The sequence below is a fragment of the Aotus nancymaae genome, unplaced genomic scaffold (genome assembly GCF_030222135.1).
Source record: "Aotus nancymaae isolate 86718 unplaced genomic scaffold, 86718_ANA_hifiasm-v0.15.2.pri h1tg000015l_1, whole genome shotgun sequence".
Taxonomy (NCBI): domain Eukaryota; kingdom Metazoa; phylum Chordata; class Mammalia; order Primates; family Aotidae; genus Aotus; species Aotus nancymaae.
In genome coordinates this window covers 5,064,511-5,078,747 of record NW_026988427.1, presented here as the reverse complement: position 1 = coordinate 5,078,747, position 14,237 = coordinate 5,064,511, and the positions used below count along the sequence as shown (strand labels likewise).

At 47.9% G+C, this 14,237-nt stretch overlaps 1 long non-coding RNA gene across 1 annotated transcript; it reads left to right on the top strand.

Annotated features, from left to right (window-relative positions):
* Window positions 1-421: 421 nt before the first annotated feature.
* On the top strand, window positions 422-13,877 carry LOC105723259 (uncharacterized). The gene is made up of 2 exons (XR_001108796.2): window positions 422-1,116; window positions 11,461-13,877. It is a non-coding gene; the product is annotated as an uncharacterized LOC105723259 (long non-coding RNA).
* Window positions 13,878-14,237: the final 360 nt, after the last annotated feature.

The window sequence follows — 14,237 nt, the reverse complement described above, 5'->3', positions numbered from 1 at the left end:
GGATTACAGGCATGAGCCGTTGTGCCCAGGCTCAACTTTTCACAGATCAATGGTTAGAGAGCTTGGCTGTGAACTCCAGCTTCTTTCAGGCTGGCTATCCTTGTGTGTCTGTGTTTATTTCCACAGCCAGTTCACAATCAGTCCCTGTTGTTGGCTGGCTGTGTGGGCTTTTGGCAAATTTCTGAAGCCTCCCAGGCCTCAGTCTCTGCATCTCTAAAGTGGGGCCATTATGATCAGCCCCTTCATCACAGAGATGTAGTGGGAAGTAAATAAATGAACCTACAGCACTTAAGAAAACGCCTGACTCAGAAAAGCCTCCGTAAACATCATCTATCAGCAGTGGCAGCATCATGTTTTGGCTGGGGCAGGCAGTGGGGATGACAGAACGAGCTCTGGGGCCCTACCAGAAGATTAGGGGATTAATGCAGCTTGCAAGGCCAAAGCTGTCCCCATTTGGTTTTGCCAGATCTTGCTCCATCCATGAAATAAACCGGATGAAGCCTTTATCCAGCCCTTGTTTTGAGAAGGAGGCAAGCAGAGTGCGTGGATTTAATGTGGCAGATGGTGCTGTCCTTGAATTATGAAACCAAAGGAGGAAATTAAAGTGCTCCATTGCAACAGATATGGGCCAGCCGGGGTAGAAGGCAGGAGGTGGGGCAGAAAGGAGGGCAGGAAGGAGGTGCTGTATCAATGGGGCAATGGCTGTTCTCCAGGGTAGCTGGAGTCCTAAGATAAAAGAATTTCATAGCCCCAAATAATTTTAGAATCTTCATCTTACATAGGCAAATGAGGCTCAGAGAGGGAAAGTGACTGCGAAGGTCACACATCCAGTTAGTGGCAGAGCAACTCACACGTCCTGATTCCTTGAACAATATTATTTTTTTGGCTGCCCTAAGCCGAGGCCAGTGGCAGACCCTCTCCCAAGGCTTCCTGATTTTGGGCAGCTCTGCTTTGTGAGGACTTCTCTGGATGGGCACCCAGTGTTCAGAGAGAGCCCAGGGTCAAGCAGTGCAATCCCAGGGTCTTCTCTGCAGTAACTCTCCTCCCAGCACACAGGGAGATATGAGCCACTGTCCCGGAGCCATTCTGCCTGGGTCTGAAGCCCAGCAACTGTCGGTAAGTTTTTTACTCTCCTGGAATGTCAGTTTCCTTATCCATAAAATCAGAAAAATAATAGGCTCTTCCTTATGGAGTTGCTGTGAGAGTTTGATGAACTATCATCACCATAAAGTTTTTGGTCCTTGGCTTGGCACATAGTAAATGTTCAATAAAATGTTAGTTCTCTTTGCAGCCCAGAATTGACTTCATAGCCTAACGGCCCCCTTAGGCTGTGAGCCCCTCAAGGCAGTTGTGTATGGCACAGCCTTTTTCCCTGTGCTTTGGTCAGCACCTGCTGCCTGCTAGGCGCTCAGGAAATGGCAGTGGCCAATGCCAGGACCCCATGAGGACACCCATTTCTCAGTGGCCACCGTGGAGCACCGGGAAATGCTGCCAGCGATGAATGTGACTCTGTTACTCATTTAGACTTTAATCCTAAATGGATAAAGCAACCTTCCTGTCCAACGGTGAACCAGCCTCGTGATGAGTGCTGTGTTTGTTTTCTCAGCCTTTCTCTGTAGCAAGGAGCCTTTCCCCAATGACACCGTAGGCTATTTGCATTTAAATTGGTTTTCTCTCATTATAGAAATCTCTTAGGTCAGCTGGAGTTTCCATTTTCCTCCCAGTCAGTTTGGAGCCTCCATTTCTCGCTTGAGGGTCCCTCGTGCTTTCCTCCCTCTCCCTGGCAGTGAGATGTGATCACGTATTCTCACTGTGGAGACCAGATATCCTGAGAAAGGCGTCTGCATCCCATGCGAGCTCGGAGTGTGTCTCACAGGAGAAGGGGGAGGGGACGGAGGCGGGGAACGGAATATCCTGGCCCCTGCTGCTGCAGGAGGAGACCCCGTGGTGCTTCAGCTTCAGGATTTATGACTCATTTTCTCATTTATTCCAGAAACATGTATGAAACATACTGCTGGAAACTTGGAATGCGGAGAAAAATAAAATACACTTGCTGCCTTCCAGGAGCTCCCTGTCTAGTGGAAGAGAGAGAAAACCAAAATTTTAAAAATATCTGATATGCTCAAATAATTGCTTTAATATGGATTAGAATATATTCCAGCCATACTAGAGACTTTCAGATAATGTTTATAATAAACTAGAGTCTCTCTCTCTCTCCCCTCGCTCTCTCTTTCTCTCTCACACACACACATTACTCTACGTACTTGCACACACACACGTGCATACATAGTAGCTAACATGGTTATAGCACTGCCTGTGGACAGCTACTCTTGTAAGATAGATATATACACATGCATATGCACATATATACACACATTCACGTATGTATAAGTTATATGTTTATATATTAATGTAATATACATTATTCACTTAATCTTCATGAGAAGCCATGAAGAAAGTACTGTTATTATCATTGTTTTACAGATGAGGAAATTGTGACACAGAGAGAATAAGTCACTTGCCAAGGTCATTGCTAATATTAGGTTGGTGCAAAAGTAATGGCGGTTTTTGCCATCACTTTTTAAAATGGCAAAAACCGCCATTACTTTTGCAGCAACCTGTAACTATAGAACCAGACTGGAACCCAGGCAGTCTGGCTCCACAGCTTATGTTCTTCATCTTATGCTAGAACCACACAATAAAGAGTGATGTGCTCTTGCATTTTCTCATCTAGTTCATCTTTCAAAAGGTGCTGGCCAAGATCCATTACCCCAATTTTCTGACCCATTTATGGGCTGTGAGCCATGCTTTGTGGAAACTGAAGTGAACCCTGGAAGGAGTGTGCTCAAGTCCTCCAGGAGAATCAGGGAGGAGATCCTTGTTTTTGGGCTTGATGGATGACTTGGAATTTGGCAGATGGAGAAGAGGAAGGGCAGGATAATGCATGAAGAACAAGCATGTGCCAATCCCCATAGTATGAGCAAGCCTAGGGTCTAGGGATTCCCTCATTATGGAGAGGATGGGTCTAGGGATCGTTCATTGTGGAGCGGCACTCAGGTGTGGTAGAGGCTGAGCAGATGGTGAGTCATGAGACTGGCAAAGACCAGATCACAACAGGCCTTGAATGTCACACACAAGAGCATGGGCTTTTCCTGAGGGCAGTGGGCATGAAGGAATTTGAGCAGGAGAGGGACATGACCTGTTAGGAAGATCACTGTAGCTCTAGGGTGGATGGTCACCTGGACAGGGAAAACCTCAAGGCTAGGAGACAGTGTAATCAATAAAGCTGACCAACGAGTACAAAAGCTATCATTCACCAAGCATAATCAATAGGGTTGGGGGGTTTGCCCAGCACATCAATGTGTGACATAGAGCTTCATCTACCCCGAGGGATGTCTTTGTCTCATTCCCCCAGAGACACCTTACAAGATGCTGGTGGCCCTGGCATGTGCTAGTCAATGGGAGCTGGGAAAGGGCTGAGTTGAGCAGTGGCGTCTGAGGAAGCGATGGGAGATTAGTCACACGAAATAGAATGAGGCAAAGTAATGGTGGCCAACCAGCGTCAGGGCTGAGGGAGAGCAAAGAGGTGGGAACGGTGCTCAGGCCTCTGTCTCCCTCAACCAGAGAAACCTTTAATCCTTTACTCTTACGCAAAGGGTTGGCAAGCTTTTTCTATAAAGAGCCAGATGGAAAATATTTTAGGCTTTTCAAGCTCTGTGGTCTCTGTCATAGCCATTCCACACTGCCATTTTATTGCTAAAGCAGCCGGAGACAACACATAAATAAACTGTGTTCTGATAAAACTTTATTTAACAAAACAGGCAAGGGACCAGATTTGGTCCTAGGGATATCATTTTTTGACCCGTGTTATACCATGAGGTAAGCAAAGTGCCAGGTAGACTGCCAACTGGGTGTGGCAGGTTGCTGTTAAGTGAGAGAAAGGCGAGAACCCTTCTCAGACACAGAGGGACCATCTATCTCTCCTGGAGGATGCTTACATGATCATAAAGATTCATCTGAAATTGCAGAGTAATTCCAACCTCTAACCCTGGGAAACCAGCTCTGGCAGGATGGAGACAGGGTGTCTAGCCAGACACTCAGTCTCTGTTACAGTCAGAGTGGAGGTCCTGGTCTGATACTGCCATTGGGTACAAATACAAGACAATAGTAACACTAGCTAAACTTCATCAAATATTCTTTCTACACCAGGAGCTGATTTCATTTATTTCCAACAAAAACCCAACAGGGCAAGTAGGTACTATTACATATCCCCATTTTACAGACAAGTAGACTGAGGCACAAAGAGGTTCAATACGTCACCCACATCATATGGCTAGCAGGTGGTAGAACTGAGGCTTGCAACTCAGGCGGTGCAATCCCAGAGCCTGAGTTGCCAACCACTCTCCGAAACTGAGGCTGTCAAGCCACATGGATGCTCACTGCCATCACGGCAAACCCACGTGCTATCCCTGACACACAGGCTGAAGCTACTCAAGGGCTTGGGAGTCCTTTGTCCTCTGACCTGCCTGGTGCCGTTGTTGAAAACAAGCAGATGCAGGGAGACAGACCCATCTGCTTCAAAACAAACATCAGCAGCCACAGAGGAGGCACAGCTCTCTGAAATCTCTGCTGTTAAGCTAAGTGGTTGTCGGAATGAGTTCAGACAAACTGAATACATTTATATGTGAAGGTATTGCCATCTGAGGGGGTGGAGGCAGAAAATGAATGATCTCCGTGTGCTTGCTCTGTGAACATCCACCGAGGACTCCTGGTTTCCCTGTCCCTGGCCTCCTGGAGAGCACCCTCTGGGAGGGAGCCAGGCACAGAAGCAGACGGTTCAAATGCCCTGGACGTCATGCACGGTGGGATGAATCCAGGGTGCACTGGGGACATAGAGCAGGGACATCTGACTTAGCCTGGGTACAGGGACCTGGAGCCAAGCCCAGATTGGCTGAAGGGTCGAGTGGCAGCCAAGGATATTCCAGGCAGAGGGAATGGCATCTTCAAAAACAAGGGGGATTTGAGGTCTTGCTGAAGGTGAGGACATGATGTAGAAAGGATCCAGCTGGAGAGGCTGGGGACAGGTACTAGGGAAGTCTGCCACCCAGCCAGCTGGCCTGGACAACTCTGGGCTGGAGGCCACCTTGTTCTCAGCTCCTCTCTGCAACTAGAACAGCCTCTGAGTTCTAGATGAAACGCAAGGTGCTTGCCAAGAATGTGGTAATGCCAAGAACACTCTGCTGAGGTTGCATCTTGAAATAGTAAAAACGAGAGATAGTAAATCACTTCTGTCACACTGTGCATTCATTATATCCTGCACTTGCAGAGGTTTAATTTGCTACACTCACTGAAAGTATGAAAGTGGGCAGATACTAATATTGCCATCAGCCCCTTTGTAGTATCAAAAATGTTAACAGCTCCCGTTTTAGGGGCGCTCACATTGGCCAGCTCATTGGCTTAGTGCTTTATATATTATACATCCTATTTAACGCAGGAACAATCTGAGGCTCAGAGAGATTCAATAACTTGCTCAGTGTCATTTGTTGAGGAAAGGAAGAAGCCAGGGCCCAAGCCCACATCTGCTTGACATCTGAGCCCAGGGTCCTCCCACTGGGCCCCCTTGCCCTGACATTTGTGAATTTCTAAAACGTTTTCATCTATTGGTATGTTTGCCCCTCCAAAGAACCTTCTTATAAGGTAAGGAATCTTGGCTCAGAGAGCTAAAGCGTCCTCTCCAAGGTCACACAGCTTTTGAAGGGGTAGGTTGGAGACTGGAACTGAGCTCTCACCATTGCACAGCCAAAGCTGTCTCTTTACCATGGTTCCCAAGTACGCAGCAAAGAAAACGGACAGCTAATGTACCTGCCAGCTATGATTCTTTAAGAACCCCCAAACTCGTATTCCCTTAATCTTTGGCAGGTATTCATCAAACAGTCAAAAGACAAATACCTAGGAGAGCGGAATGTGCAGGTCACAGCCAGAATGACATCATAAGGAGCAGACTGTGCCAAGCACACATCATTTCCTCTGACAGGATGGCAGGCTGGGAGATAAAGCTGAAGCCACTGACGTTGTCAGTTCCCCTGGTTCTGAAGGACAAGCTAGATCAGCTCCACAGAAACAACTGAGGACGTAAAAGGGGGCAAGTCACGCCACACACCCACAGAGGCACACACACAGACACTCACAGACACGCCAACACACACACAGGCACAGACAGACACGCAGACAGATAGACACACTGAAAGACATATCCATAGGCACACAGGTATAGAGACACACAAATACACCCACACATCCCCAAAGACACATGTGCAGACTCACAGATACACACACACATATACACACACAGACACACAGGCAGACAAACACACTAGCCTACCTCTCTTCCATGTGTAGTCATGCAAATACACAGACGCAGATACACACACACATTTACACACTCACAGAAATGGGCACGTGCGCACACACACACTCACAGAGACACATATATGCATACATCCACATCACCCCTTGCTCCCTACTCAAAACCCCTCCTCAGTATTCCCAAAGTTAGATTCTTCCCACATTGCAGACCCAGGAAAAGGAATACCTCTGGTATTTGTGCATTTTCTTGCCCCTTTCTTGCCTGCTGTCTTTATCTTGAAGTTTGAAAAATGGACCCTAGCGGATATGCATTGTCGAGAAAGGACACGGTCCCTGGAAGTTGGCTGATCTGGGCTATAGTTGAGGCTCGGCCCCTCACTAGCTGTGGGGACTTGGGGAAGTCTCTCCACCTTTCTGAGCCTCAGTTTTCTCATCTGTAGAAGGGGCTGATAATAGCATGATGACCCTGTTGGACTGGAACCCTTTGAAGCTTTGGCAGTCAGCGAGGGAGGAAGTGCCCGTGCTACTTACTTGCAGTTCTTTGAATATCTGTCTCCCTTGCCAGCCTGGGAGCCTAGCACAGTGTTTATCAAGCACGCAGTAGGTGCTCAGCAAATATCTATGACATGGATGAATTGAATATGTCTAGATCCTTTGTGTTTAGCATAAGGCTTGGCACAAAATATGCGCTCAATTAAAGTGTGTCAAAAAAAAGCAATACATGATTATGTATTATGTATTATGATTAGGGACCATGTTCCATTATATGCCAGGCACATCTATAACCTCATTTTATCCTCTCCAGACCAGGAAATAGACATCCATTTCTAGACTAGGAAAATGAGACCCAAGGAATCACCCAAGGTTCCCCAGATTCCTGCGGAAGCAATTCAAAGCCAGGCCTCCGATTGCTAAACTGACACTCAAAACAACCACTGTGGACTCCACGAATAAATGGATGAATGAATATTTTCCCTGTGTGATACAACTCAGTGGATGACTTCCACAGCCGGCTGTGCCTGATCCAAGTGCCTTATCTCCAGTAATTCTGGAGGATAAACCATCACATTGTCTTCAATCCCAGGGTGACAGCTCAGTCTCCAGCCTCTGTCTGGAGCCTTTCATGGTGTTATATTTTGAACGTATCACATTACATTTACGCATACATGTAGTGAATATACATATATCCATATATGTATCCAAAAGCTTCTGATGTTTGCATTTCTGCCTGCTCTCTCTCAGCTTACACACACACACACATACACACACACACAGCACATATATATTGTATAGGTGTCTGTGTATTACATACACTATATAATAGACCATTTGTCATCTGAGGCCCATTCTATCCCCAGATGTTTCTCTTCTATGTTTGTGTAAATCACACAGCCCCACCCAGAATCTGTCGAATGTTTTCATTTCCTTTGCCTTGCTACAATCCCTGGGTTTAAAACTCAACCAACCTGTAGGCCAATTAAGCTTCTTTGCATAACAGCTACTTTTGGCAGTGATTGATGGTGCCTGGTTGAACATCTTGCAAATCCCAAAAGGCTCCTACCCTTGTATTATCTGTGCTTCTGCATGCCTGGGACCTGCTTGAATTCCCTCTTCTGCCCCCAACCCCTGCAGTTTCCCTGAAAAAAGGAGGGCTTTGCAGAGAACCTTTGCCCCTGTCTGGGGCAGGCAGAATGGGTAGAGACACAGAGCACAGAGGTCAGAATCTTTCCCCACAAAGGAAAATAAAAATGGCCAGAGGCAGTGGCCTCCTGGTAGGCAGGGGGCCAGGGCAGGCGATGGTGACTCATTAGCACACCAGGCGGCCTGACTCGGGGCAGAGCAGGAGAGTATCTCCTGCTCCTCCTGTAATGAGCTCCACACTTACAGCTTTGCCAGGCTAAGGAGCAGCGTGGAGACATCTGAGGGCAAGGGAAGCTCTATTTCTGAAAGCTTGCCCCAAAGATGATGTAGGTTGTCATCTATCACTTTTTTAAAAAAATCACTCTGTTGTGGCCAGGTGCGGTGGCTTACACCTGTAATCCCAGCACTTTGGGAGGCCAAGGTGGGTGGATTACCTGAGTTCAGGAGTTCGAGACCAGCCTGACCAACGTGGAGAAACCCCGTTTCTACTAAAAATACAAAAATTAGCCTGGTGTAGTGGTGCCTGCCTGTAATCCCAGCTACTCAGAGGCCGAGGCAGGAGAATCGCTTGAACCTGGGAGGTGGAGGTTGCAGTGAGCTGAGATTGCATGACTGCACTCCAGCCTGGGCAACAAGAGCAAAATTCCATCTCAAAAAGAAAAAAACCTTCCCAATTGCAAACTCTATTAATTGGGAAACAACACTGCTTTAAAAGGAGGAGCCAAGTAGTCCATATTTTCCCTACCTTTGCCACCTCAAATGCCTCTCCCCACCAGCAGCTACCTGAGATTTCCCATTAACAGTTCGCTTCATGGGACTGAACTTAGCCCTCTCTTGGGGTTGTTCTTTAAACTATACCCTCATGAGGAATATGATGAGATGGAGGGGAAGGGTGGTGACAAAATAAATGAGAGAGCTACTGCTGGCTCAGGCCAGGCACTTGACAAAATCATCTCCTGGACACCCATGGTCCCTGACTCTCCTTTTCAGAGATACTGCAAGGGACATTTCAGAAAGGGGACGCGACCTCCTGAATATTTACAGAAAGGCCAGATTCAAATGCAGATGTGCGTGGCTCCAATATACTTTTTCCACATATCCCTGCTGTCTCCCGAATGCTTTACGGTCCTATGCAAAGACTGCGAGACACCACACTGTGTCTGCACTGGGACAAGTGTCTGCTCAAGTACCAAAGTTAATATACTGGTAGGACCCAGAAATATATAATGCTTCAGGGAACACTGGTCTATTTCATGGAAACATTGAAATATAGAACACAGCACCCATCTTGCTAGCAAGGAGACCAAAAGCATGCAGCTAAGGATGGCAGAGCAGAAAGGAGAAAAGAACGTGGGTCCCCTGATGGGGTAGCGAGTCGCTGACTCCAGCCCTGGAACTCTCTTCTTCAGCGAGTTTTAATGTCTTATTTATTTGGGGCACTGTCAGCTGCATTTTTTTTTCCTCTGTTGAAAACGTCCTAATTGACCACCATCCATGGCAACTGTTGCAAAGTGCTAGAGTTCCACGGCTGCCTCTTGCATGTGCTTCCAGTCTGGGCTTTTGTGCTCCAGAACCTTCTGCTAAGGTTCAGAACTGCAGCACAGAGAGGTTTCTTATCCACTGGATCCTGACTCCTACCTGGACTTCAGACTAAACCAACCCTCTCCTCCTCCCCAACCCTATTCTTTTTTTCAAACACAGTCTCGCTCCGTCACCCAGGCACCCAGCCTGGAGTGCAATGGTGCAATCAGGACTCACAGCAACTTCGACCTCCCAGGCTCAGGCAATCTTCCTGAGTAGCTGGGACCACAGGGCCGGGCCACCATGCCTGGCTAATTTTTTTTTAATTAGTTATATAGATGGTTAGAAGTAATTTTGCCCAGGCTGGTCTCAAACTCCTGGACTCAAGCAATTTTCCTACCTTAGCCTCCCAAAGTGCTGGGACTGCAGGCTTGAGCCACTATATCTGAACCCCAACCTCTATCTCTTTGGGTATCCATCCTGTCAACTTGGCAAATGGCACCATTAGAGGGCTTAGAGTCACCCTGGATACCCGCATCCCCTCAGACACCCAGTCCTGCCAGCCCTATCCTCCTGCCTGCCAGCCCTACCCCCCAATCTGGGAATTTATCCCCTGCGTGCCTCGCCCATCTTCCCAGTGCAGGCTGCGCCTTGCCTTGCCAGGGTATCTGTCCGAGGCTCCTCACTGACACCCTTTCTCCAGCCCATCCTCTACCCTGGCCCAGGAAGAACTTTCTAAAACACAAAGCCTGCCATATCACCACATGCTTAAACATTCTCCCATGAGTCTACATTTCCTGAAGATAAAATCCAAATGCCTCAGCCTGACATCCAAGACATTCTTGTCACCTGATTCCTGCCCACTTCTCTCCAACCTTATCTGTAGCCATTCCTGGAGACACAACTGTGTTCCTTCCAAACAGACACACCCACACCAGTGGCCGCTCAGAGGCTGTCTTTCTACCTCCCCACTTTCAGAGGGACTCCTCTCTCTGCTGAACTCTCCTTTCCTTGATTCTGTAACTCCAGTCCATCCTTCAAGCTCAGTTGTGGACTCCTGGAGGGTCAGCCCGCACTGAGTGCCTCCTCTGGGCTCCCATGTTCTCTGGAGTCTCTTATCACACTGCGCCTGTCAATCTGTTTACAAGCCTGACCACCCCCCCATTTCCTCATTAGGCTGAAATTTCTGAGGACTAGTGCTAAGTCTTTTTATTGATTGATTGATTGAGATAGTGTCTCACTCTGTCACCCAGGCTGGAGGGCAGTGGTGCAATCTCAGCTCACTGCAACCTCTGCCTTCAGGGCTCAAGCAATTCTCTTGCTTCAGCCTCCCAAGTAGCTGGGACTGCAGGTATGTGCCATCACACCAGGCTTATTTTTGTATTTTTTGTAGAGACAGGGTGTTACCATGTTGGCCAGGCTGGTCTTGAACTCCTGGCTTCAGATGATCTGCCCACCTTGTCCTCCCAAAATGCTAGGATTACAGGCATGAACCACTGCATCCAGCCTTGGTGCTGAGTCTTTTAATGTTTTTGTTCCTGGCACCCAGAACAGCTCTGGTAAATGCATATTGGATGGACGTGAGGGGCACATAGCGTTGAGAGGTCTACAGTTTCCTCTGGCTTTTTATTTTCCTCCTTGGCCTTCCCTGCTTTAAATCAGTTGAGGCTGTTCCTGTGACAGCAGAAAGGAGAAGAAAATCAGTCTTCCTTGGCTTTTAAGGTTTCAAGATGAGTTTCTCAGGAGATTGGAAAGAATTCATGGCTTAGCCAAAAAATGCTGGAGGAAGACATCACGAGCAAAGGCTCTCCCCACCAGCCTGTGGACCAAGAGAAGGTTCCTAGGCTGATGTGGAAAGGCTATCGCAGCGGGAGTGTTGAGACTGTCAGCGTCCCTGAGAAACTGACCTTTGTGCTCTGCTCTCTCTGCCAGGTGTCAAGGCAAAGACAAAGTCCCTAGAGGCACGGCCCATGGAATCTAATAGCAGAAAGGAAGAGGGTGTGCCTAGGGATGAGGGAAGGGCCAAAAGAAGCAGCCCTTCTAAGACTGCGTCTAAGAGACTCGGGGCTTAGGTGCCTCGTGGATCCTGTGAGACACAAGAGGTAAAACAATGACGCCCGTGAGCCCCAGAATGTCACAGAAGCACAGAGTCACCTGACCGGAGACAGGTTGTGGACAGAAACAAGGGACAGCCCCATGGTGACCTGCATTGACCCATGACCCAGAATGATAAATGCCAGGGACAGGTGGCATGGGAGAGCAGGTGGCCATCCTTCTATCACCTTTGTACACCATGCAGAAACGCAATCTCTGGGAAAAGGAGGGGCAGATTAGCTGAGACTGATTTGTTACCTACCTGTGCTGAATGGAGGCTCAAAATAGGAACTGAACTCAGTTATGATGGAGATATTTATATCTACCCCACACCTGAGTTTATGGACTGAAAATTATACCTTCTACAAGCAAAGGACTGAACTCAGATGATAACAACAACGCGGCCCAAACAAACACATATTCAGAGCTGGGGCCTTGCCTGAAATAAGGTCCATCTCTTTCCTCCATTCTGACTGCTGGGGCAGTTCAGCCTGACACGCCAAGAATCCGTGAACTAGATCCAATGTCTCTCTGGTTGAGGATTACAGCTACAGCTAAAGGTCCAAACACAGTAAACCATACAAGGAATGAGAGTTGAACAGTCAAGGCCCAGGCTTCTGCTTGAAGACAAACTTCTGGGGCTACCCAGGGCTGAGTAGGGCTTCAGGCATCCCCCCTTCCTGTGACTCAGAAGTACGGTGTCCAGGAAAGTCTTCTTGGAAAAAATGAGGTTGGGGATGAAATTTGAAAATGAGTAGAACTACAAAGGGAGCGAGGGAAGAGTTACCAGGAAAGCAGAACTACATGAGCAAAGGCCCCATGGTAGCGGGGAGCTGGGCTTGCTCGTGGAAGGAAACAGGCCCCATGTCTGGAGCCTGGGAGTGGAGGTGGGGGAATGAAGCAGGACCTCACTTGGCACTTCCAAAAGCCAGTTGGCACCTCCCTGCCCCGAGTGATCGCTTCTTCTGGTGTTCATGCCCATGTGGAATCCCCTTCCTTGAATCTGGGCTGGAGCCAGTGACTTGCTTCTGATGAATGGAATAAAATAGTGACAGATGCCCCTTCCGAGGTTTGGTTATAAAAGACTTCCATCTTGCTCACATTCTCTCTCTTCTGTCCTCACTAGCTTGTTCTGATGAAGCAGGCTGCCACGTTGTGAGCTGCGTATGGAAAGGCCCGTGCTGCGTGGCACTGAGGAGTCTCCAGGCAGCAGCCAGTGAGGAGCTGGACCCTGCCAGCCACCCATGAGTGAGCTGGGAAGCGAATCCAACCCCATTTCAGCCTTGAGATGGCCACAGCTCCACGGACATCCTATTTGCAGCCTTGTGAGGGGCCTTGAGCCCAAGACCCAGCTAAGCCACACCCAGATTCTCAACCCAGAGAAACAGTGAGATAGTAAACTGTGCTGGTTTTTAAGCCACTACGTTTTGGGGTAATTTGTTACACAGCAATAGATAACTAACTCAGCCAGTAACATAGACAGATACGAGACAGTGTAAAACATTTTAGATTTTAATGGTTATCTTTTGGGTTTTAGAGGGTTCCAGGTAGGTTCTCAAACCTGGTACCCACATGTAGTCCATCTGAGCTTCGGATTCTGAGCCTTCCTGATTCATATAATCTACATATCACCTGAAGTTGGGTGAAAACCACTGTTGCTTTACTAACATCGAAGTGGTAGGTGGGCAATGGGAGGTTGAAAAGGATGGGGACTAACCTTGGTTGACAACGTATTGAACTCTGGCCCTTGCAGGTTGTTTTGCTGAATGTTCAAGTATCTCACTGATCCTTAAGGCTATCCATGAATCCTGAGGGGTGCAGTTAAGTAACTCACCCAGGAATACCCAGCTAGTCAGAGGCATGGCAAGACCTTCCTGCAGCTCTGCCTTTGACACCAGCTGTATGCCACAGGCTTCTGACCTTACTCTCACCAGTGGCCCTTTCCAGAAACAGCTGGTCTGCTGAGTGAGGACTGATGGTGGAGAAGACAGAAAGCCTAGATACCTTATTGCTCCTGGGGAAATATGCCCAGGCAGACCTTTGCAGGGAAGTTGAAGAAGCTGCATGTTGGCTCTGGGAGAGGTGACATTCTGCCATTGCTCCCTACTAATGGAACCCCTGTGATTACTGGGAACATCCACCTGCCCCATAAATATCCCAGCCCCTCTTGCCATAGAGGGTACCCAATAAGATGTAAGTAGAAGTCACTGGGAGAAGCTTCCAGTAAAGATTTTTAAAATTGCTGACTTATCTGACAGGTGCCTCCTCTTGTTCTTCCTACCCCTTCTTGGTGCCTGGACTGTGGACATAATGGCTGGAGCTGCAGCAACGTTTTATGACCATGCAATGACCTTGACAGAAGAAGCTACTCTCTAAGAGTAGCAGAGCATGAAGATGGAAAGAGCCTTGACCTCTTGGAGGGGATGACTGGGGCGCCATCATTCTAACCCCTGACTATTTACATCAGGAGTTCTTTTATGTGAAAGAAAAGTAAACCTTTTTCTTCTTTAAGCCACTGTTATCTGGGTTTTCTGTTACAGGTAGCTGATACTAACCCTGAGTGATAGACTTGCATTCTTAGTAAGGCATTTAAACAGGATTTGGGGATTTCATTT